This window comes from Lycorma delicatula, chromosome 1 (genome assembly GCF_047948215.1).
Source record: "Lycorma delicatula isolate Av1 chromosome 1, ASM4794821v1, whole genome shotgun sequence".
In the NCBI taxonomy this organism is placed as follows: domain Eukaryota; kingdom Metazoa; phylum Arthropoda; class Insecta; order Hemiptera; family Fulgoridae; genus Lycorma; species Lycorma delicatula.
This window is the reverse complement of record NC_134455.1, coordinates 51,216,811-51,241,923: the sequence shown is the minus strand read 5'-3', so window position 1 is coordinate 51,241,923 and position 25,113 is coordinate 51,216,811. Positions and strand designations below refer to the sequence as shown.

General features: G+C 29.9%; 1 protein-coding gene across 1 annotated transcript in view; it reads left to right on the top strand.

The window, feature by feature from the left end:
- The window catches only part of Task6 (TWIK-related acid-sensitive K[+] channel 6), a 266,763-nt gene that overhangs the window by 72,708 nt on the left and 168,942 nt on the right, over positions 1-25,113 (top strand). The gene's annotated exons all lie outside the window — the stretch shown is intronic.

The following is a 25,113-nucleotide window of genomic DNA, read 5'->3' as shown; positions in this document are numbered from 1 at the left end:
TTACATTATCCGCATCGTCGCTATCTGATATTTCAGACTCATCGGCACTACTATCGCTTTCATTAGTCACTATAATAAAATTTTCATTTTGCATGTTTGCAACTGCATCTGTCTCTTAATAAGCTTTTTCGAATCTTAAAACATGATTTCAATATAATTTCCAGTCTTCAGCCCTTAATTCAGAAAACTTTTGTTAAAATGTAAAACATTTTCTTCAGCTATCTGATTCTTTACTCTTACCCAAATCAGCTCGATCGGGTTAAGTTTAGGATGGAATGGTGAAAGTCTTAAAAGACTGTGACCTTAATACTCCTATATTTTGTCAAAATAGAATTGTTCGTAGCGCACTTTGTTTAACTTCACCGATTGACAATGTTGGACTTTTAATCTGAGATGAGCATGGAATATTTCCTAGTTTGAAATCATTCTAATAACATTTTCTTTCTACAATTTGAGTTCTTAACCCGGTGTAATTTTTTATTATGATAAGATGCATTGTCGAAAACCAAAATTAAACGATGTGAAAGATTTGGAATCGGTTTTGTTTTCAGTCATTTTGCATAGTTATCGGGATTCATGTCGTCATAGTAATCACCTTGTTTCTGACCCGATTTGAATATTAAAAGAGCATTAGGGACTTCTCCAGCTTCCCCTCCGGGGTGCACCATTTTCAATCTCTGTCTCTCTGTCCTTTCGATATAGGTTTCTTGTAACCACCTACAGTCATCAGTCCAATCAAAATGTTAATCGAAAAACTGTTTGCGCATAAGATTACATTTTTATTCAGAATTATTAAACACATCATTCTTATTTATTTAATAGAATGAATTTGAAGGTACGGAAGGTTGAAGGTGTAGAGAAACCCTATTTTAAAGATTATAGAGGTAGCGTCGCTGCTGGTCCATCAAGTTCTCATACTTGCCAGATTCGGCGCTAGCAACATCTCTCGATTGTAATAAATGAGTGACTACACCCAATTATTCGTTTGAATTCAGGTTGTGCACTTAGCCATCAAACAATAAAATAGAGGTTTTAACTATGGAACTGTAGCGTTGAAGGGAGATAACATATTATTAGATGTATACCAAGCGTCAATTTCCATTCCACCAAGATTTACTTAAACAATTTTCCAGTGTTTTACTCTATCATACTGCGTTCTTTTCTTCATTCAAATATTTCTCTGTAAATTACATCATACACTTTATTTAAGTTGGGGTTCCTCTGTTAATACCTTTTCCCTTCTCTTCATTAGATTTTTACTTGTGGAATGTCCAATTTTTTGAGGACAGTTTGTTTTACATACCCATCAAAAGTTATAGATTTTTTAAATCAGTTCAAGCCATGCTTCATTTAAATTTTAGCATCACTTTATGATTGTTTCTGAACGACTACTATTTTACATAATTGTAAAATCAAGGTAAATCCATTTAAACCTCTCTACACTACACTTACGCTTCAACGAGGAAATTGTTTTTCAATAAATGTAACTAATGAATCTCTGACACAATCCTTTTTTAACTCTGAGACATACCTTAATAAAGGATTTAGTTGATCGCAGTAAATCAAAACTCAAAAGACTCTATCAAAGAATAAAACCCGATAAAATTTTTTTCTATGGTCCTGGAAAAAATTTATAATTTATATCTATTACCTTAAAACATTTGTTCACATTACTGTGATTTTTACAGCTTCCAACATCATTAGCTTAAAACCTTTTCAATATAAGTCCTCCTGCTAGTAACTTGTACTCCACGTTATGTACGAAATTAAATTATAATTTAAATTATATTAGATTAGTATCATGGATGTCGTATGAATAAGTTGTGGAAAATAAGGGATTTTGGAGCACCTGATACACGAAATACTCTAGTAAGCTCTTAAACTATTAAAGTCAGTTCTAAAGAAAACTGTTTAAATATTAAACTGATTTCATTTGTCAACTTCAGAGTTTACTTCCTGATGTTCTCCCCCATAATCACTGATAACTTTTAGTGGTACAATGATAAATTATGGATGACGCTTATCATAGAGCGATCTGTTAATACATATATGAATTTTCTTTTCCCATTTTTTTTTCAAAGTTTGCTGTTATTTTCCCGTTATAATCTATCCATTCATTTCTTAACCGTGAAATATTTTCATACAGGAATGGATAAAGGATAAAGATAAAAAAAATTATGATTAAAAATGTAAAGTTTTAATCGATGGTTCTTTTTATAAGCAATCTGGTTTTTAATTTGGATTACATCAGTTCTCCAATTATCACAAAAATATAATCAAAAGAAAGGATGAAAATTTTAAAATCTAATATCAATGATCAAAGGTAATCAAACAAAAATAAAACCTTCAACATCAGATAAAGATTGTACTTTAATTTCTGTTGAATCCGGATTCTGTGGCATCACATAAGAGCTGATCAACGTCTGGAAGCTCTATGAGAAACAAAGAAAGAGAGAGTGAGTGTGTGTGTGCGCGCGCGCGAGTGTATTTAATAAACGTTTTTCCGCAATAAACTGATTGTACAACCTGCCACATGATCTGGATGATATTTAAGATAAAATCTAAAAAAAATTAAAGTTTACAATGAGCGGTACCCAAAAATAACAGGAATTATTTTTTATATCGTGTATTAATTTTACATTTTGAAAATTAAATCACTTCCAAAGAACTTTTCATTACTTCTAATACCCTTGTCCCAAACGTTTTTCGTTGCTAAGTTTTTAAACTCTTTACTTGTTATGGATTTTAAGGCATGAGCACTTTTTCCCCTCTTCTTACGTATCATATAGCTTTTTCTTGAAGTCTCTTTTCGTTCTTGGAAATAAAACAAAGTTGTAAGGTGCGAGATTGGATGAATACGGAGGATGGGGCAAGTAGATCAATCTGTCCCTTGTCAAAAGCTGCTGCACAGTAAGCGTGGTTTGGACGGGGGCATTTTCTGATGGTAAAACAGTCATTTGTTCCCCACAATTCTGGTAGTTTTTCCGTACAGAAATATGCAACCTTTTAAGAACTTTCAAAACCTTTGATTCGTAAAAGATCTTCCTTGATGATGTTACGATATTTTCGGCATTTTCATCGGTTCGAACCTTCGTAGGACGCTCAGATTGCTGAAGATTTTCAATCGGTATTTCTCCTCGTCTGAAGTATGAAAATCACTCCTAAACCTGTGTTTTTCTCTTAGCGTATTCTTTGCAGGCCTTCAGAATCATTTCAAGAGTGTCTGTCTCATTTTTTTTCTAAAAAGGAATAAAATAGAACGTGATAGAACTGAACAGATTAGTGAAGGAATTACATTGGTAGTGCTATGCTAAATTATGTAGGCTTATAAATCATTTTAGAACGAGTCTATTTAAACTATATTTTCTTTTGGTAAGAAAATAAGTAAGGATATAAGTGTAATTAAAATCAATTCATCTTTTCTTTACGAAAGTAAAAAGTTCAAGATGAGTGTAATTATCTGAATAAAGTAAAAAATGTCGCTGTAAAAAGTATTTATGATTTTTGTTATGGATAAAAATTTTTACGCTACATTATCACATTTTTATTCATCGGAAATACACGATAAATATGATGTTAACAAAACTTAAAATTAAACTGAAATTGTTACTCAACAAATACAAAAGTTCAAATGAGTTTTATTGTGTCACACATTATTTTTTAATAGTATTAGAAGATGCAGTGATTACTTTAAAAAAGAAACTCTATATATCTGTTTTGTAAAAAAGGTTAATATAATAATTAATGTCCTTTTGTCTATAAATAAATTTGATTAAAAGTAATAAATAATGATTTGTTTTTATACGTAAGATGATCATTAAATATTTTTATTTAAACTCTAATATAAAGACAATAAAACATAATTATTCATATTTAACTAGTTAATTTTCTGTGTGTTAGTCAGAATCCTGTGTTAGAAATCAAAATCAAAATAAAAGTTCGTCTTTAAAGTAATATTTAATTTCCAGTAAACAGACGTATCGTACTGATTGTTGACGGCTGCTGTCAACGGATAGTACGTTGGATAGAATTCCCTCTCTGGGATTTCACAAAACTGATTGGCCTAGGTCTATTTTGCCTTGAACCCATCCCTTTACTTGGTGTGAGGGTATAAATTTAAAGCTTAAATTATACCTAAGTTATGATCAAATTTCAGAGATTTATGCTTCGTAAATCATGTTTTTGTACCTGTATATAATAAATACTAAAGCAAAGATTAAATAATTATTTTAAACTCTTTGAGTGTGTGTATGTATTTGTGTTAAATAAGTAGGAATATATTTTAGAGTGATAAAAAAGTAAACTAGGTTAACATTTCTTCAAATTCGGTTTACAAATATTAACGTAATACATGTTTATTTTGAATATTACAATAAATTACATTTCAAACGGAATTTTAAAGGATTGCTTTTTTAGAAGATATTTGCCGACCTCCATGGGGAAGCGGCAGTAGCATTGCTGGTTTTTATACGGAAGGTTTTGAGTTCGAATTCCAGTCTGGCTTTGAACTTTTCACGAGTTAGAAAATTTATCATTTATCACGATAAGTACTGCAATTACTTCTAGTAGATGAAATTACTTTTTGTGTTGTTTTAAATTAAAAATAGAAAAAACTAGTAAAACATTAGCAAATATTTAACAAACATCTTATAGACCTTCTTACGAGAATCCACTTATGCAATACTATCAAAAAACTTTTGCTGCTGATTTTTTAATTAAAAACATTGCTGAGTTTAACAAAAAGGACGTGAAAAATTGAATTACTTTAAAACAAAAACTTTCTAAAGAATTTACGATGAATAAATATGTAAATTCGTATTGCATTTGTGTTATATCTATGCAGAAAATTACTGTTAAACTAGCCGAAAGAGGCTGAGTATCACATTTCTGAGGGGAACGTGAGTTCATAAATAAAGAAAAGGGCAAAAGATAAAGACTGTTCATTTATCACACCCTATATTATGTAAAAGGTTTCTTATTTCCCGAGCGTCATAATCGTGAATAAATATGTAACTACTCTGTGTCTGTGTGTGTGAGTACACATGTCCACACGCATGCATAAAATACGTTCATCTGTACGTAATTTGACATCTAAATTCCTACTCTCAACCTAGAACTAGAGAAAAAAATTATCTAATAAAATTATTGATAAACTATATACGAGGGCTGACAAGAAATAAAAGTAGAAATAACGAGAATAGGGTATAAAAAAAAATATAAATCTACGCAAGAATACAATAAATATAGATTTATAAATTAAAACAACGAGAACGACAAATTTTTTACTTTTTAGTTTTAAATGTAATGTCTTTAAATTTATTTTTTTTTTAAATCTCAGATTAAATAGGAATGCCGAATTTCAGAAAAAATACATGTACACATCGAAAGCAAAGGGTTTTTGCACATACTTTGATCGGGGATTTATGTTTTAGTTTTCCTAATCACCTTTCAAAGTTACCCTTTTTATTTTTTTTATTACCGTAAGGTAGTGTATTAAGGAAATAAAAATAATTAGTTAAATTATTTGTTACAGAAAATCTAATAAATTATTATATTACAGCTTAAAGAAAAATGTGGTAAGTCTATTAGACGTTGATGTGACACAGGCTCGAACATTGACTGGCTCCTAGTGCAAATCCCAAAATATCAATAATTGTTATAAATAAATTATCCATTTTTATGTTTAAAATTATTTAATAAAATTCATTCGTAAAAAAAAATCAAGAAAACTATTTTCTTCAAGAAGAATAAGAATTTTCCTCCCCAAAAAATTTTACCTAGAAGAAACTATCCTTATCTTGAATTATCTTATATTGTAATCGTTATCAAATAAAAAATGAGAATTTTGCAATAATATTGATGTTGAAATGATTACATCAGTTTTATTAATAGAGATTTCCTTTAAACAACTTCAGTTTTTATAAGTGTTAGCAGAGTACCAAAAACCGGTCCTGAAATTTGATTCAGAATATACTACTATAGGAAGACATTTTTCTATCTGGAAAAAATTGTTACCAAATTACTCTGTTACAAACATTAATTTCTATCGCTAACTATAAAATTATATTTCTTTCCCCACCTGTTAGACTTAGAGAAATATTCTATTAACTCTTTGGGATATAAGATATAAGCTAAATTGGTTGATGCCTTCCAAATTAAAACTCAAAAGAACTTTTATTGCAGTGATTTTTCCTACATTAAACTACTTCGTATATACGTTACAAATAAGGTAATTACTCGATCAGTTTCGATATCTGTATTTATGTAACTCTCAGCCAATAACTAGCGTAATGTTGACAACAATCAATGCATTATATAAACCTTAATTTCAGTAGATATATTTTAGGTTATGAGGAAGTGATAAATACTTCCTTCGTTCACTAACATAAAAAAATTTATAGTTTTCCAATAATCCTATAGAATATTAAAAATTAAATAACAGTATAAAATAATTAATTTATTTTGTAGAGTAATAAAATCAGTTCTGTTAATCTGTTTCGTTTGTTTCATACTATTTGTCATGCAAAACTAATCTCACAATGTTTTTATCGTTACTACAACAGCTTCTGATGATTTCAATGTATTTTTAAAGCTTTTCTTAAGAATTTTCAAGATTTAGTGATAAAGATTAAGAAGTAGAAAGAATCATTCAACTTCTCTTAAAAGTTATCCATGTTTTACAATTATTTGATTTTGAGCCTACTTGTCAAAGTTCAGACTCATTGAATACCAATCAACATTCGTTTTTCTTGTTGAATCATTGTTTCTTACATGTTTGAATAAAATAAAAATTGCATGTGTGTATATAGGAAGTTGAGGAAATAAATGTTTAATAAAGAACTATTTAGTTTGTTTATTCTATTTTAAGTTATAATTTTCAAAATTTTCGGTAAATAACTCAATTTATTTCCTTCTTTACTTTTGAATTAAAATATGATAAATATGTATCTAGAACTTAAAAAAATTTTGTATCAAAATATTATTTATTTTCACCACTAATAATTACTCGTATTATCAGCACTATCATCGTTAGCTAGAGTAGCCGTAAATAATATAAAAATGTAAACCATATTTGACTACTATATGAATTTACTTAAATTAGCTATGAATATGGGTCGTACCACATTCCTAATGCATACTATATTTAGCTGTAATTAAGTGGGCAAAGTAAATTTACCTTATGAGTGTCATTTACGACTTAACGTATATACAGCCTGCTGAATACTGTAAAGGGTAAAATGTTGCAGTTCATGCTTCAATATTTATTAATTTAAAACAAAAGTAGTGATCAGCACAATTATTGTATAAATTTTAAACTCTTTAAAAATTAAGTAATATTTAATGTATTTGTTTAAAAATAAATGTCTGTAGTTCAAGGCGTTTCAGGTAAATAATTTATTCGTTATTAATGAAACTTCCAGATCGATATGACCGGAAAGTAATTAAAATTTACGTTATACAGCATTTAAAAAGTGCTTCTCTACTCCCCCTTAGTAACAAATAATCAGTTTATAATTTTTTAATTCAAATATAACTTTAATGAAACAATAAATATGAATATAACTATATCTTCGAAAATACTTTCCAATTACTTAATGTTCATCATTTATGAATCATCGAAACCGAAATATTATGTTGTAATTAGACATCGAGTTTATACTTTAAAAAACGAATCACAAATTCTCAACAAACAAATAATTAATTGTCTGATCAAAATATTATCTGATAAATTGGAACCTCAGCGACGATGAAGGAGTTATCGATTCTAGGTATGATTAAGGGAAGAATAATTGAGGAAAAACTACAAACTGCATAGAGGTATGTTCGTATTTTTTAAATATATGTTCCTTCTGCGACAGTGGGTGATTGGTACATAGAAGATGAATGAATAAAAAGATCATAATTATTTAACCCTTAATATTGTAAATATAATGTCTTTACGTAATATTTTAGTAGTGAATGAATATTTGTAATGAAAATTATTATTGGAGGCGCCGGCCTCTGTGGAGTGAGTGGTAGCGTCTCGGCCTTTCATCCGGAGGTCCCGGATTCGAATCCCGGTCAGGCATGGCATTTTCACACACGCTACAAATCATTCATCTCATCCTCTGAAGCAGTACCTAATGGTGGACCCGGAGATTAAACAAAAAAAAAGAAAAATATTATTACACTACACAAAATATTTGATCGTGATTTATGCAATCAGATTCATATCTCTCAGTTTTCATTATCCAGTTTTGTCATTTGATTGCCAGGTTTGCCAGTGTTATATTATAATTGGGATTCAACTAGTGGTGCTATACCAGAAATGTTATTTTAGACAAGATCAATTGCCTTGCTCTTGTAGCTTATTACAGGTAATATAATTCCAGTAAAAAAATGATTTAAATTAGTGTGTTAACATGTTCATCGCTATGTCTTTTTCATTTACTATTTTATAATATATTACATAATATATATGATTTACAAATGCAGAAATTTTTTCATATTATTATTAAAAAACATCTCTCTAACGAAGTAGGATTATCTGATTTGTTGAATTATAATCTGATATTTTACTTATCGCGTAATATTTATTTACCGTATTTTTAATTTCTTTCTGTCACTGTTTCCATCTTGTTCCATTTCAGTGTTATCCGACTTCTACTTGATTCTATTAGTTAGAACGATCTGGGCTTATTTATATTATGTACTAGTGCCTACCCATGAGTTTTGCACGCGTACTTGACGTGTAGCTTGAACCCTTCGACGATCATTGCTTTATCTTCATTCAAATAAAGGTGGGTGCTACTTGAATTTCAACTTGCGGCAGTTTGTTTTTGTAACCTATATTTTTCTCTATAAATAAACAAAGAAAATAAAAACGATTCATCGAAACCGATACAGTGGTTTTTTTTCATGATTAAGTAACTAACAAACAAAACTCTTTCCGATTGATATGGAATAATATGATACATACATTAGAACGATTGAAACTACTATTTCAATCGTTGTGTGTGGGAAAAATTTTGTGAGCATGGGTGTAAACAAGCGACTAAGGGTTTTTTGAAAAGTTTTATTTTTTTTAAACATGATTGAAACAGATTTTAAAAGTTCTAATTACTAGGTTTTATATAAATTTTTACATGATTTGAAAGGTTATCAAAAATTCTTAGTTATTTCTAAATTCTTACATAATGTACTTCATTGCTGAAATCCTACTGAATTAATCTTCAGTTCTGTTGTTTTAATGTAAAATGTTGATACCACCGACTAGCAGTAGTATTACTGCTGATAGATCTTATATGAACACGTTAGATTTTTTTCAAGTAATTCTTGTGCACCCCAAATTCTTTTGTACTATTACGTCATTGATAAAGTGTCCTTTTTCAGTTTAGTTTCTAATATCTTTCTGAATATCACTATCTTTATTATTGGAGACCTTCTTTCAGTAATTATAAATAATAAGTTATGTTAGTGAATGATGTAATTTATATATAATAATAATAATTTTGCAATAGTATAAAATAATACGTGTCTCAAGGTTAAATATAACCTAGTTATAAGTGGACTTGACATGATATTGTGTAATTCCACTTGTGTCACTCCACTCTGCACTTTTAGTAGTAATAATGGCATGGAAAGCTTGTTAATGCTACTTTTTTTTGTTTCATTTTGAGGAGTGAACGGTCTCACTTCAGATCAAAAACAACCGTTTGGTTAGGACATGTAAAAGACATTCACGCAATCACGAATACTGTAGATAGAGATCTAATGAGGTTAAATAAAACAAAATTCACAATTCGGTTAAAATTTAGACGGTCACTTTCTTGAAACAAAACCCTGTTATCTATGCAGCTTTCACTGTGTACTGTTTCATCTAAATTAGGGTAAGTGGTTCAGTTAACCGTAACAGAAATATTTTGATGAACCAACACTTAATCTCCCGTAATTATGAAAGGCCCCGAGATGGTGTAATCGAAAGTTCTCAACAAAAAATTTAAGTTAAAAATAAATTGTAATCCAATAACAACAAATATGTCGTTTAGACTAAGTTATATAATTAAAAAGTGTATTATCATCTGTTTGTTTATTTGAAATAATCTTTCTTCCCTTTCTTTTAAATTCACTGTTTTAAATTAAATAAGGATACAAATAATTTTTTATTTATAATTAATTACAACATTTTTCTAAGAAGCACTGGCATTTAGGGAAATTCCAATTTGAATTTAAAAACTTAATTATGTCCGAGACAAGAATTTTTGTCATGATTTAAAGTTGAATGTCAAAAAAACCTTATAAGGCTGTTGTTTGAAAGGTTTTAATAATCTTATTACAAAAATAAGTATTTAGTCATTTATTACCGCATATAAATAAATGACATTATCTACCACCTTTTAAGCAAATTAGCCCTTTTATGAACATAATTATCCAAAATTAGAGTTTAAATTTTGATTATTTTGATACGTCAGCAATGCTTTGTATCCTACTGAAATTCATATTCTTCTGTTCGATATATTTCACTTAACGATTGATCCATCTATAAGTTGAAAATGAAAGCTGCAAAATTTTGACGTGTTTGGTGACACTTGGGAAAATACCTGAACTCTCATGAGGCTTGCAGGTCCTCTGTGAAGTGAGTTGGCCTCTCTTCTATTCTTTCCTCTCCCCTTTCAATGTTCTTTACTCCTTCTTCCCTCGAATTGTTACTGCGTGAATCGACTCACGCATCACTTTAGAAAATATCTATTATTATTTCCTTTCCCAAGTGAGTTTATGACTCTGATAAAATAAAAAGACAGTTATTAAACAAGATTATTTACAGAAACTTCCAATAAGTAACAATTTTTAAATTTATATCTGAACACGTGAACTAGGTTTATATTCCAATAGTGCGTGGCATTTTTCACTGGATACAAAATTTCTTTTTCATATTTTCAAATACAAAAAACAACAGAAGCTTAGAGCTTCTGTCGGGAATTAGTCAAGTAAATATATATATATATATATATATATTAATTAGTAACTTTAAAATGAATACAGGGATTTTAAAAAAAACTTTCCAGTATCTATTTGAACTTAAAAGAAACTAAATTCGTTGATAAAGAAAATTAAATGAGGGTTTTGGTCCTGGGAAAAGTATGGCTTAGCCCTAATACTATCCTCAGTTTTAAGTCAATATTGCCTCTCTTTTCTCCCTCTATGAATTATGAGACCTTGCCGTTGGTGAGGGGGCTTGAGTGCTCAGTGATACAGGGTAACTGGACCGAAGGTGCAACCATATCGGAGAGGTATCTGTTGAAAGCCAGACTAAGGAATGATAACTGAAAGAGGACATCCCAACCACGTAGGGGGAAGATATCCACCTTGTGACGTTACCGGTCGCTACACCTCCCCCTCCGTTCCAGCCCTGAGGGGCTTTACCGGAAGTCGTCTTTAGACCCTGTAACTGATTACATCTCACAGTTTCAGCCAGGCCTCGGTCGGGTTGCCACCGAGGTAAATGCTTCCGCAGACATTTGCATCAGTAAATACATATTAAATAACAAACGAGATTAAAGTTAGATCAGTGCTATACTCATATCAATCAAAATTGTCTTTTATGCAACACAGAAATTCAGACCTACACCAAAATAAGTCGACCATTTTAGATCACCTAACAAGGGGAACGCAACCTCATTCCGGTCCGTGCTGGAGCGGGGGACAAACCACGCCCCCCACCCGGCCCAATCATGGTGTCTTGCGTGGCTTTACGAAATTACGATCTGGAAGACCCATTTACCATGCTCCTGAAAGAAGGCAGCAGCTCTTTCAGTAGTTGTTAAGGGCGTCAGGAGGACTTAAACGGCCATATCAACAACACTCAATCTTCTGAGTACTGCACAGCTAAAAGCAATGGAAAACTACAGCTGTTTTTTTCCAACAAAATGTAACTTTCTGTAGTAACGAAGATGGAGGCGACTTCTTTGGTAAAGTATTGCGGAGGTAAACTAGTCCCCCGCTCCCGGATCTTCAGATGAGGACTACTAAGGAAGGGGTCATCAGAAAATTAAAAATTAACATTCTACGAGTCGGAGCTTGGAATGTTAGAAGTCTAATAAAGGTTGGTAGATTAGAAAATTTAAAGAGGGAAATGGATAGATTAAATGTAGATGTAGTAGGAATTAGCGAGGTTTGGTGGGAAAAGGAAAACGACTTTTGGTCAGGTGATTTTAGAATATTTAACACAGCTTCAAATAAGGGGCAGGCAGGAGTAGTTTTTGTAGTGAACAAAAAGATAGGGAAGAGAGTAGAGTATTTCAAATAAATAACGACAGAATCATTGTAATAAGGGTTAAACCAAAATCTAAACCGACAGCGATTATTAACGTCTGTATGTCCTTTGATGATGATAAGGTGGAGAGTGTACACGAAGAAATTGACGAAGCAATTAAATACAAAAAAGGGGATGAAAATTTAATAGTAATTGGAGATTGGAATGCAAGCATTGGAAAAGCAATGAAGGAAATATTGTGGGTGAATATGGGCTGGGCAAAAGGAATGAAAGAGGGGACCGACTTATAGAGTTTTGTATGAAATATAATTTAGTAATTGCCAACACCCAGTTAAAAGAATATACAATAAAAATATAAAGAATATACAATATAATAAAAGAATATACACTTGGAAAAAGCCAGGCGATATTGGAAGGTATCAGATAGATTATATCATGGTTAAGCAAAGATTTAGAAATCAACTCGTTGACTGCAAAACTTACCCTGGAGCAGACATTGATAGCGACCATAATTTGGTGATAATGAAATGTAGATTGGGGTTTAAAAACCTGAAGAAAAGGTGTTATATGAATCGGTGGAATTTAGAGAAGCTTGAGGAAGAGGAGGTAAAGAAGATTTTTGAGGAGGCTGAGTAAAAAAGATAAGGTAGAGGAAGAATGGGAGAATGTTAAAAAGGAAATTCTTAAATCAGCAGAAGTGAACTTAGGCAGAACAAAAAGAACTGATAGAAAACCTTGAATTTCAAAAGATATATTGCAGCTGGTGGATGAACGTAGAAAATATAAGAATGCTAGTGATGAAGAATGTAAAAGGAACTAACTATCGATAATTAAGATATACTATAAACAGGAAGTACAAACTAGCTTAAGAAGATTGGATTAAAGAAAAGTGTTCAGAAGTGGAAAGTGAAATGAACATTGGTAAAATAGATGGAGCATACAGGAAAGTTAAGGAAAATTTTGAGGTACATATATTATAATCTAATAATGTGTTAAACAAAGATGGTACACCAATTTATATTACAAAAGGAAAGGTCGATAAGTGTAATATATTGAAGAGTTATACGGAGAAAATGAATTAGAATTGGTGTTACAGAAGAAGAAGATTAAGTCGAAGAGGATGAAAGGGGAGAAGCAATACTGAGATCTGTAAAAGAGCATTAAAAGATTTGAATGGCACAAAGGCTCCTGGAATAGACAGAATACCTGTAGAATTACTGTGCAGTGCAGGTGAGGAAGCGATTGTTAGATTATACAAACTGGTGTGTAATATATATGAAAAAGCGGAAATTCCGTCAGACTTCTTCCATCAAAAATAGTGTTATACTCATGACACCAAAGAAAGGAGGAGCAGATAAATGTAAAAATACAGAACAATTAGCTTAACTAGCTATGCATCAAAAATCTTAACTAGAATTATGTACAGAAGAATTGAGAGGAGAGTGGAAGAAGTGTTAGGAGAAGACCAATTTGGTTATAGGAAACGTGTAGGGACAAGGAAAGCAATTTTAGCATTTAGATTAATAGTAGAAGGTAGATTAAAAATCAAAAATACAAAAAAAAAATTACAAAAATATATTTGATTACATATAAAAAATTATTTTTTAAAAAAGCTTTTTTTTAACTAATATTAATATTAACATTAATAAAAAAAGGAAAAAAATTAGAAAAACCCTCTAAAAAGTAAAAAACAAGAATTAAATCAAATTGAGAATTTTAAACAAAAAATATAATATATTAACAAAATATAAAAATGCACTGAAAAGAAAAAAAAAAATTATATAAATATCTAATAAATAAAAAAAATAATAAATGTAATAATTATTAAATTTAAAATTTAAAAGTAATGAAAATATTTAGTTAAATAGAAGCGTGGCGCAGTTTTTAAAATTTATTTAAAACAACACAACATTTATGTTTACAACAATTAATCTTCATATTCATTTTTAATAACGCCGCGAGGAGGCGGAAAGGTGTGCTGCAACCTCTCCAGTTGAGACTGACTAGCTACAAGTAACAATCTGGGAAAATGCACCCACTCGCTTTGTTTGTACGTGTTCTCACATAGTTGAAGTTCATCTTCGAATTCTGCTTGTAATCTAAACCAAATTGAACGCACTCTTTTCGCTAAAAGTTTCATTTTAATAAATTATGAATATTTATTTAATGAATTCATAATTACAATTACAATTATAATAACGATAATAATTAATAATTTTTCAGATTACCGTCAAAATGTAATAACTTTGTGCAAGATATTAACCCTTAAAGGTCATCTCGGTGCATATTTGAACCATCAAAGAATTAAAACTTGAGTTATTGTATTACAGATAAATAAAGTATATACATACATACAACCTCTTTAAACAAAATATATTTTAAAATACAGCAAATGTCTATAAATACTTATTCGAAAAGATTTTTAAAAAATTCCACCACGCTTTTATTTTTTTAAATATTTACATTAACTATATTAGTTAAATAAAAGATTTTTTTAAAATAATTTTTTATATGTAATCAAATATATTTTTGTAATTTTTTGGGGTTTTTTGTAATTTTTTTATATTTTTTACTTTTTAGTGTTAATTGTACGTTGTAAATGTTAATAAACATTTTACATCCAAAAAAATTATTCGTAATAATATTTATATCTGAATATTACTGTGTTCAAGTTTGTTTGTTTAAGACTAAAAAGTAAAAATATTTATTTTTACACACCAAATTACATACGTGTACCAAATTTCAATCATTTTCTTACGATAGTTCATGAGAAATGGACATTTTCAACTAAATGCATGAATTTAGCGTATGCGCAGCGCGAGGGGAGGAGGTGGTGGGTCATATCAAATTCCGATACCGTAGTGCTGTATTGTTATCGAAGTTACATACGTGTACCAAATTTCATTGATTTTCATACGATATTGATGAGAAATAAAGATTGTTAAGCAACATGCATGAATTTAGTGTAGGGGTAGTACGTGGAGGGGTGGTGGTGGGTCATATCCAAATTCTAACACCGCAGTATTGTATTGTCATCGAAGTTACATAAGTGTAGCAAATTTCATTGATTTTCATACGATAGATCAAAAGATATAGCAGTTGCAAGATTTGATTTTAACTAAAGCAAGTTAAATAAAAGCTTATAAAAAACAAAGCAACGTTCTTGGCATTTATAATCCTAGAAAAGGATTCGATAACGTAGACTGGAATAAAATGTTAGGCATTTTAAAAAAATTAGGATTGAAATACAGAGAAAGAAGAACAATTGCTAACATTTACAGGAACCAAACAGCAATAGTAATAATTGAACAACATAAGAAAGAAGCCGTAATAAAAAAGGGAGTCCGACAAGTATGTTTCCTAACCCCGTTCCTTTTTATCTTTACATAGAACTAGCAGTTAATGATGTTAAAACAACAATTTACATCCAGAGTAACATTACAAGGTGAAAAGATAAAGATGCTACGATTTGCTGATGATATCGTAATTCTTGCTGAGAGTATAAAAGATTTAGAAGAAATAATGAATGGCTTGGATGAAGTCTTACGCAAGAACTACCGTATGAAAATAAACAAGAACAAAACGAAAGTAATGAAATGTAGTAGAATTAATGAAGATGGACCACTGAATGTAAAAATGGGGAGAGAAAATATTATGGAGGTAGAAGAATTTTGTTATTTTGGAAATAGAATTACTAAAGATGGACGATGCAGGAGCAATATAAAATGCCGAATATCACAGGCGAAACAAGCCTTCAGTCAAGAATATAATTTGTTTTCATCAAAAATTAATTTAAACGTCAGGAAAAGATTTTTGAAAGTATATGTTTGGACCGTAGCTTTATATGGAAGTGAAACTTGGACGATCGGAGTACCTTAGAGGAAAATATTAGACGTTTTTGAAATGTGGTGCTATAGAAAATTTTAAAAATCAGATAGGTGAATAAAGTGACAAATGAAGAGGTGTTGTGGAAAATTGATGAAGAAAGAAGCATTTGGAAATATATAATTAAAAGAAGAGTCAAACTCGTTTTAATATTGGAGGGACAGGTAGAAGGGAAAAAATGTGCAGGCAGTCTACGTTTGGAATATGTAAAACAAATTGTTAGGGATGTAGGATGTAGAGGGTATACTGAAATGAAACGACTAGCAGCAGATAGGGAACCTTGGAGATCTGCATCAAACAAGTCAAACGACTGAAGACAAAAAAAAAATGCCTTTCATATTCATTTTAAACAATTATTCCGTTAAAAAAAAAAACAAGTTTAATTTTTGTGAAGACCTTACAGAATATTAATACTGAACTAATATTACTTCACCATTTTTAGTAACGAAAACTTAAATTGTTAAGCCTTAAATTTTAATTGAGAATTACATTTAAATAAATAAAGTAACAATGAAGAAAATTTAAAGTGAATTTCTTTGGAGAATTGTTTTGTTTCAGTTTGTACACGGGAAAATAAATTAAAACGCATTAGATAAAATAAAGAAATAAACGTAAATTTCATACTTTCTATATACCTTCTATTACTACTACGTCAGTAAGTGATGGTTTTTTTTTATCGAGGAATGTTTTATAAAAGTAATTAGTGATGAACTTACTTATTCCTGAAATAAAAATCACGGATTTTGTTTTTTTCTGTTCTCATTATTTCCATTTACAGACAAATATTTAAAGAAATCTAATTTCATTTATTAAAGGATCTACAGTTCTACAATATCAAACCTAATCACTATTTTTAAATAAAGTTTCTCTAGTCTGTTTATTAAAAAAAATGTTTTCTAAAAACTCAATAAGGTAAACTTAACTCACATTTCTTAAATAGATGTAATATAAGAAAAAAAGAACAAATTATTCTGCCTAAAAATTAAAAATATTGGAATAAATAAAACAAGATTAAGCACAGACAAATATAAATATAAATAAAAGTGTAACTGAAAAAAAAAAACACCATGGTGTGCAAAAGTAATTATAAAAATAAATAAACAAGTACACTATTAAAACTGGAACAAACAAAAAAAAAGATCTAAACAGAAACAAAACGGGAAAGTAGTTGCAGAGAGTCAAAGTAGTATTTCTAAACTCAACGGGAGATAAAAGATGTTTAGAACTGAATATAAAATATTAATACTAATACTGTTCTCTGTTAATTAAGGTTATTCATAGTTATTTGCTAAATTAAAAACATGATTCATTTTAATCATAATCTATTAGTGAAGTTACATTTCTAAATATGGATGAAAACAATGAAGCTTATATAACTAATAATCAATGTACTACATCACTTTGTTAATACTGCGTATATATTCTCCTATATCAATAATTTATAAAACAACCGAGGGAGAGAGTATTTTGAGAAGTAAATTGTATAAAAAAACAACGCACTATAAAGCACATGTGTTACAGAGATGATAAAATACATTACTTTATTTTGCTCCGCATAAAAATTGACAAATATGTTGAACAATCTGATATAAAATACTTATAAAATGAATAATAAAAATATATAGAGTTACAAAAAATAATTATTTAAATCTATTTAAGATTCTATTTATGAAAATAGAATCTTACGTTTTAAGAAAAACTTAAATCGTATAAAAGTAAAGAAATAAAACTGATCTAACTGGAATAAAAAATATACATATTTTCTAAAATATTAATTCTTACACACAGTTAAATAACACAATACGTCACCATCAGCTGTTTTTCCTTTTTTGGATGGTGCTGCAACCGACATTAATAACAACCTAAATGTGTAGTTGTATTTAATTCCTGTGACACAAATATAAACCGATTTTTGGTTTTGTAGAAGTAATCTTATAGGACTTATCTTTCTGAAACTCTTAGATTAACTGCCGAATCTTAATTGGCCTCGCCTATTTATTGTCTCACAGTCTGATAAGGCAGCATTTCTAGTAAAACAAAAGAAAATTATATAGGTATTGTTTCAAAGTCGGTTAAGTATCTACATCATTCTAAATCCCACAGAGTAAAGCCAAAACGATTCCAAACCATTACGCTGTTAGCTACGACAACCAGTGTTAAAATTTAATGTAACTTAAACATCTAAAACCATTTTATAACCCACCAAGAGACACTTTAGTCCTAGTTACAAAAGCTTAACTAAAAAGGTTTTGGTGCAACTGAGAATATTTTTTTTATAAAATAAATAAAAACTTAAAAAACAGTTAAAAAAGAAATTAAAATCTACATAAAAGTGCTCATTCGATTTTTAAACACTCACTACTGTAAATAAGTTATAATTTATATAAATATGAAAATCAAGTAGACGTAAAAAATAGAATAAATAATTAATCAAACCCCAATAATTTAAAAAAAAAAACACACAAAACCTTCTGTATTTATACTAAAAAATAAAAAACAAAATAGAAAACAGCTTAGCTATGGACAGAATAAATTGAAAGAAAGTTATCAAACACAGTTTCTTCCACTTAAATTTTCCATTCCTATTGGACATCAAGGTCTGTACCAGTTCTCTTGTATAAGGAAAGATAAAATACAATATTGTAAGAAAGTTCAAACTTCTTAGAAATAGCTATTATCTTAAAGATATTCTGTGAAGATATTGTTCCTGTAATAAAGAAAATTACAAAAATGTTTAACATAATGAAAGATGTAATTATTGTAATGTTATTCAACAATACATGTTTTCAACCACTGCTAATATCAAAAATTTCCCTGTAATAATAATTTCTGTTTATTACTGATATTTAAAAAAAAAGAAGTATTTTCTATTAAATTTACTTTTTGATTTGTTTGCGAGTAATGTAGGGCTAAGCCTATTTCTTAGGCCTTCTATACTTAACGAACTAAATGCTCCATCATTCAAGTTTCATGGCTTTTTAGTATTCTCTAATAATTGTATGATGCAATCGTCTTAACAAAGTAATTTACAGATACCCAATCTCACAACGGGTGTAATTTTTATCTTTAGTGTTACCTTTAGTGTTATAGAGGACAATTTTTTTAGATATTGTTACGTTAACGTTAAAATTTTGTTTTTATTTTACGATTTTTACTTTCCTGGGACATAGCTCTAGAGCTATGCTGCAAGAGGGAGATATAATAATCAGTCAAAAAATTAAGTAAGGGATTCTGCGTTTTTCGCAAATTTTATGATCCAAGAAACCAGAAAAAGAAAAAATGAGAAAAAGAAAAAATGTTCGTACACACTTTCATACTCATTTACATACGTATGTAAGTGTTCTGGCGTGTTTCAAACTTAACAATTTTTGACTGAATAAACCGATTTTGATAAAATTTGGGACAGAGAATCGTGTATATTGAGTAATTTGTTGGTAAAATTTGAGAACAATATCTCTAATGTGGGATATTTGGAGTGAATTTTCTCTAAAGTTTTCAAATATAACCCCACATAATTTTAAGCACAGTACATGCGCACATGCTTATCTTACCATTAAAAAAAAAAACATTGTTCTCAAATTCTCACCTTTCCCAAAAAATCTAGAAAAGCTATCTTTTTACTTAGTATATCGTTTTTTGTTATTGTCTTCCTAGGCATAGTAGTAGCGCAAATGGACCAAAAAACTACTTTTGACAATATTGGAGGTAAACGTGCCGATCAAAGTTTAAAAATATCGATTATTTAAAATTTTTGTAACCTTTTTTGTTTATTTAAACTTTTAATAGTAATAGTACAATAAAATTCCATATAATTCACCCCCATCCCGAAAATAATCTTATGAAACTTTTTATTGGTTGTTTATTTTGAAGTGGAATTGTTTTTAGTTTCTTCCATTTAACGTAGTAAAATCAAGAAAACGTAATAGATCAAAAGAATTTCTCGGGAGTTAATTTTGGGGGTTGCAGAAAAAAGTAAAAAGTATCAATTTTTTGAAGTTTTTAAACGTTTTTCATGTCATTATTTTTCCACTATATAAAAATAAATAACCAATGCCAGGAAAGTATAACAACTTTTTGTCAGATTTTTTATCTTGTTACAAGCATAGCAAGGCGAATTTGTTGTGTATCTTTTACCTGGTTATACTACTCTGATATTTAAAAGTTTGTTTTACCGACTAACACATTTTTGTTGATTATTTGCTGTTCGCTGTTCGCTTAGTTTCACTTGTGTAAACTTCAAAATTAACTAAATAATAATAAAAAAAATAATTTTATTGACATATAAGATAAAATTCATTTCTTTGCCGTACGATTTAGCTATTGACACCCGGTTTTCCTTGAAAACTACAGCAAATGAAAGTGATCAATTTACGTTATATGTTTAGAGGAAAATCATCTGGTGACAAGTGTAGGGAAAAGAATTTAAGTAATAGTAAAGTGCGTTTTTTAGATTCCTTTTTCTTTCAACTTGAAATTTCTACATATACGATATGATGCAGAGTAGTTTAGTTTAGTTTATTATTATTTTTTTTATTTATATTTAAAATGTATTTATGCAGGAGTCCCACGAAGAGACAGAAAAAACTTTCAGGACATCTTCTATTGGTGAAAATAATGAAAAATTTTCATATAAATATAGGTCTGGATACGCTTTGTTTTCGAGTAACGGCTAGTGAAACATTTCCCCCGGATTTCAGCTCTTCTAATAAAAAGAAACCCTAGTCTAATTTTTGAGATCCAAATTAAGGAGTAAAGTTGGTAGATTCTTATATAATTTGAGCTGTAAAACAGAATAAAATAGATCCCAGAACTATAACTCCGGTAGTTTTTAAGATATCCGGCGTAAAACACAAAATTAGGTGTCGAAAACAAGTTTTTTTAGGTTTGTATTATAATTACTTTGTTAAGTGACTAATAAATGAAAAAAAAAAATTATTAAATAAACTTGTAGAAAATTTAATTCTGGGAAAATTAATGTAAATACAGCAAATGAAAAGTAAATGCCGGCCTCCATGGCGCGAGTGTTAGGGTCTCAGCTTTACATCTGGATGTCTCCGAGTTCGAATCCCCCGGTCAGGCATGGCATTTTCAAACGCTACAAATCATTTATCTCATCCCCTGAAGCAATACGTAACGGTGGTCCCGGAGGTTAAAAAGGAAAAAAAATTAAAATCTGGTTTCTATTGAAGTAGAACAGACGAAAAATAGACACAAAATCGTATTATTCTTTCTGTACTTATTCTTTTTAAAAACAAAGACGTTAATTACTGGAAAAAATTAATTATTATTAAATAATTTTAAAGAAATACAAAATTAATAAAACGATATTTTAGCTGTGTATGTTCAGTAATTTACACAGCTAAAACAAAATAATTACGTAAAATTTAAACTGAAATGTATGTTACTCCAGAAATATTCAAAAAATATTACAGTATAGGCTGGCAATGTTAAAAGCCATATGGCAGTGTAAAAATGCCGTTTCAATTTTCTAACGAGGAATATTCTATGACGAATATTCTTTGTTTACGGATTAATTTATATTTACATTAATTTTATATAATCAAACTCTGCACAAGTTCTGTTACAAAATCTTCGGTATTTATTATTCATTTAAAAAATTTATTTCATTAAAAATCTAAAAAAAACTTGTTTTCTTACATTGAATTTTGTGTTTTTCGTCGGATATTTTAAAAAGTCCTGGAGTTACAATTCTGGGACCTATTTTATCCTAAACAATTCTTAAGCTTTTCTTTGTTTTATTATAGTTAAAATAGCTATGCATTAAACATAACTCTATCGTTTATTGTCATATATAAAAAAAAAAAATTTCCGTTTATCAGAAAAATAACAATTTTTTTTACAATAATTTTGTTTATTTTAAAAACAATCATTGAATGGGTTTGAATTATTATATTCAATTTTTGAATTTGAATTAAAAACTGGATCATCCATTCCGATCTAGATTTCATTTTAGTATGAGTGAAAATACTACACTGAGAAACCGTTAACCCTGTGTAAAAGTTTGAATTGGATTCTTCATTAATTTTATAAGTATTAAATATTTTAAATGAATAAAAAATTAAACACGTTGGATTGAGAATTACCTCTACCGTTTATGAAGTTTGATAAAATAATTTCCTGAACGATATAAATAGATATTATAAAATATCTGGGCAAAAGGAATGAAAGAGGGGACCGACTATAGAGTTTTGCACGATGTATAATTTAGTAATTGCCAACACCCAATTTAAAAATCATAATAGAAGAATATACACTTGGAAAAAGCCAGGCGATACTGCAAGGTATCATATCTGATACGTTGGTTAAGCAAAGATTTAGAAATCAACTTGTTGACTGCAAAACTTACCCTGGAGCAGACATTGATAGCGACCATAATTTGGTGATAATGAAATGTAGGGGTTTAAAAACCTGAAGAAAAGGTGTCAGATGAATCGGTGGAATTTAGAGAAGCTTGAGGAGGAGGAAGTAAAGAAGATTGTTGAGGAGGACATTGCAAGAGGTCTGAGTAAAAAAGATAAGGTAGAAAATGTAGAAGAAGAATGGGAGAATGTTAAAAAGGAAATTCTTAAATCAGCAGAAGCAAACTTAGGCGGAATAAAGAGAACTGGTAGAAAACCTTGGGTTTCAGACGATATATTGCAGCTGATGGATGAACGTAGAAAATATAAGAATGCTAGTGATGAAGAAAGTAAAAGGAACTATCGGCAATTAAGAAATGCTATAAACAGGAAGTGCAAACTGACGAAAGAAGAGTGGATTAAAGAAAAGTGTTCAGAAGTGGAAAGAGAAATGAACATTGGTAAAATAAACGGAACATACAGGAAAGTTAAGGAAAATTTTGGGGTACATAAATTAAAATCTAATAATGTGTTAAACAAAGATGGTTCACAGATATATAATACGAAAGGTAAAGTCGATAGATGGGTGGAATATATTGAAGAGTTATACGGAGGAAATGAATTAGAAAATGGTGTTATAAAGGAAGAAGAGGTAGTTGAGGAGGATGAAATAGGAGAAACAATACTGAGATCTGAATTTAAGAGAGCATTAAAAGATTGAAATGGCAGAAAGGCTCCTGTAATAGACGGAATACCTGTAGAATTACTGCGCAGTGCAGGTGAGGAAGCGATTGATAAATTATACAAACTGGTGTGTAATATTTATGAAAAAGGGGAATTTCCATCAGACTTCAAAAAAAGTGTTATAGTCATGATACCAAAGAAAGCAGGGGCAGATAAATGTGAAGAATACAGAACAATTAGTTTAACTAGTCATGCATCAAAAATCTTAACTAGAATTCTATACAGAAGAATTGAGAGGAGAGTGGAAGAACTGTTAGGAGAAGACCAATTTGGTTTCAGGAAAAGTACAGGGACAAGGGAAGCAATTTTAGGCCTCAGATTAATAGTAGAAGGAAGATTAAAGAAAAACAAACCAACATACTTGGCGTATATAGACCTAGAAAAGGCATTCGATAACGTAGACTGGAATAAAATGTTCAGCATTTTAAAAAAAATAGGGTTCAAATACAGAGATAGAAGAACAATTGCTAACATTTACTGGAACCAAACAGCAACAGTAATAATCGAAGAACATAAGAAAGAAGCTGTAATAAGAAAGGGAGTCCGACAAGGATGTTCCCTATCTCCGTTACTTTTTAATCTTTACATGGAACTAGCAGTTAATGATGTTAAAGAACAATTTAGATTCGGAGTAACAGTAGAAGGTGAAAAGATAAAGATGCTACGATTTTCTGATGATATAGTAATTCTAGCCGAGAGTAAAAAGGATTTTGAAGAAACAATGAACGGCATAGATGAAGTCCTACGCAAGAACTATCGCATGAAAATAAACAAGAACAAAACAAAAGTAATGAAATGTAGTAGAAGTAAAAAAGATGGACCCCTGAATGTGAAAATATGAGGAGAAAAGATTATGGAGGAGAAGAATTTTGTTATTTGGGAAGCAGAATTACTAAAGATGGACGAAGCAGGAGCGATATAAAATGCTGGATAGCACAAGCGAGACGAGCCTTCAGTAAGAAATATAATTTGTTTACATCAAAAATTAATTTAATGTCAGGAACAGATTTTCGAAAGTATATGTTTGGAGTGTCACTTTAGATGGAAGTGAAACTTGGACAATCGGATTATCTGAGAAGAAAAGATTAGAAGCTTTTGAAATGTGGTGCTATAGGAGAATGTTAAAAATCAGATGGTTGGATAAAGTGAAAAATGAAGAGGTATTGCGGCAAATAGATGAAGAAAGAAGCATTTGGAAAAATATAGTTAAAAGAAGAGACAGACTTATAGGCCACATACTAAAGCATCCTGGAATAGTCGCTTTAATATTGGAAGGACAGGTAGAAGGAAAAAATTGTGTAGGCAGGCCACGTTTGGAATATGTAAAACAAATTGTTAGGGATGTAGGATGTAGAGGGTATACTGAAATGAAACGACTAGCACTAGATAGGGAATCTTGGAGAGCTGCATCAAACCAGTCAAATGACTGAAGAAAAAAAAAAAAATTGTAAAATAATATACAAATTATAAATAACATATTCATTTAGTGCAAATAAAAGCAACAATATTCTATATACACACATGTGTGTATATATATATATATGAGTATATCTTCTTTCTCTCAACCCTGAGGTTGGCAGGCCTGCAGATCCTTCCTCCCAAAAGTCAGTCCCTTCACTTCCTTGTATGATCTTCCTGCTTTTACGTCATCCATAAACTCTTGACAGGTTGTTCCTCTTCCTTTGCAATCTATTTTTCCCTCCAGCAGACTGGTAAAGCAGCTTGAGTGAGGTAGTAGATGATCAACTATACCATTCCTCCTCTTCATTATTGACCCTAGCAATGTTCTCTTTTTCCCTACTTGGAATAGTAATTCCTAATTCGTTGCATTCTCTGTTCAAAGTACTTTTAACAACCTTTTCCATCTCGGAA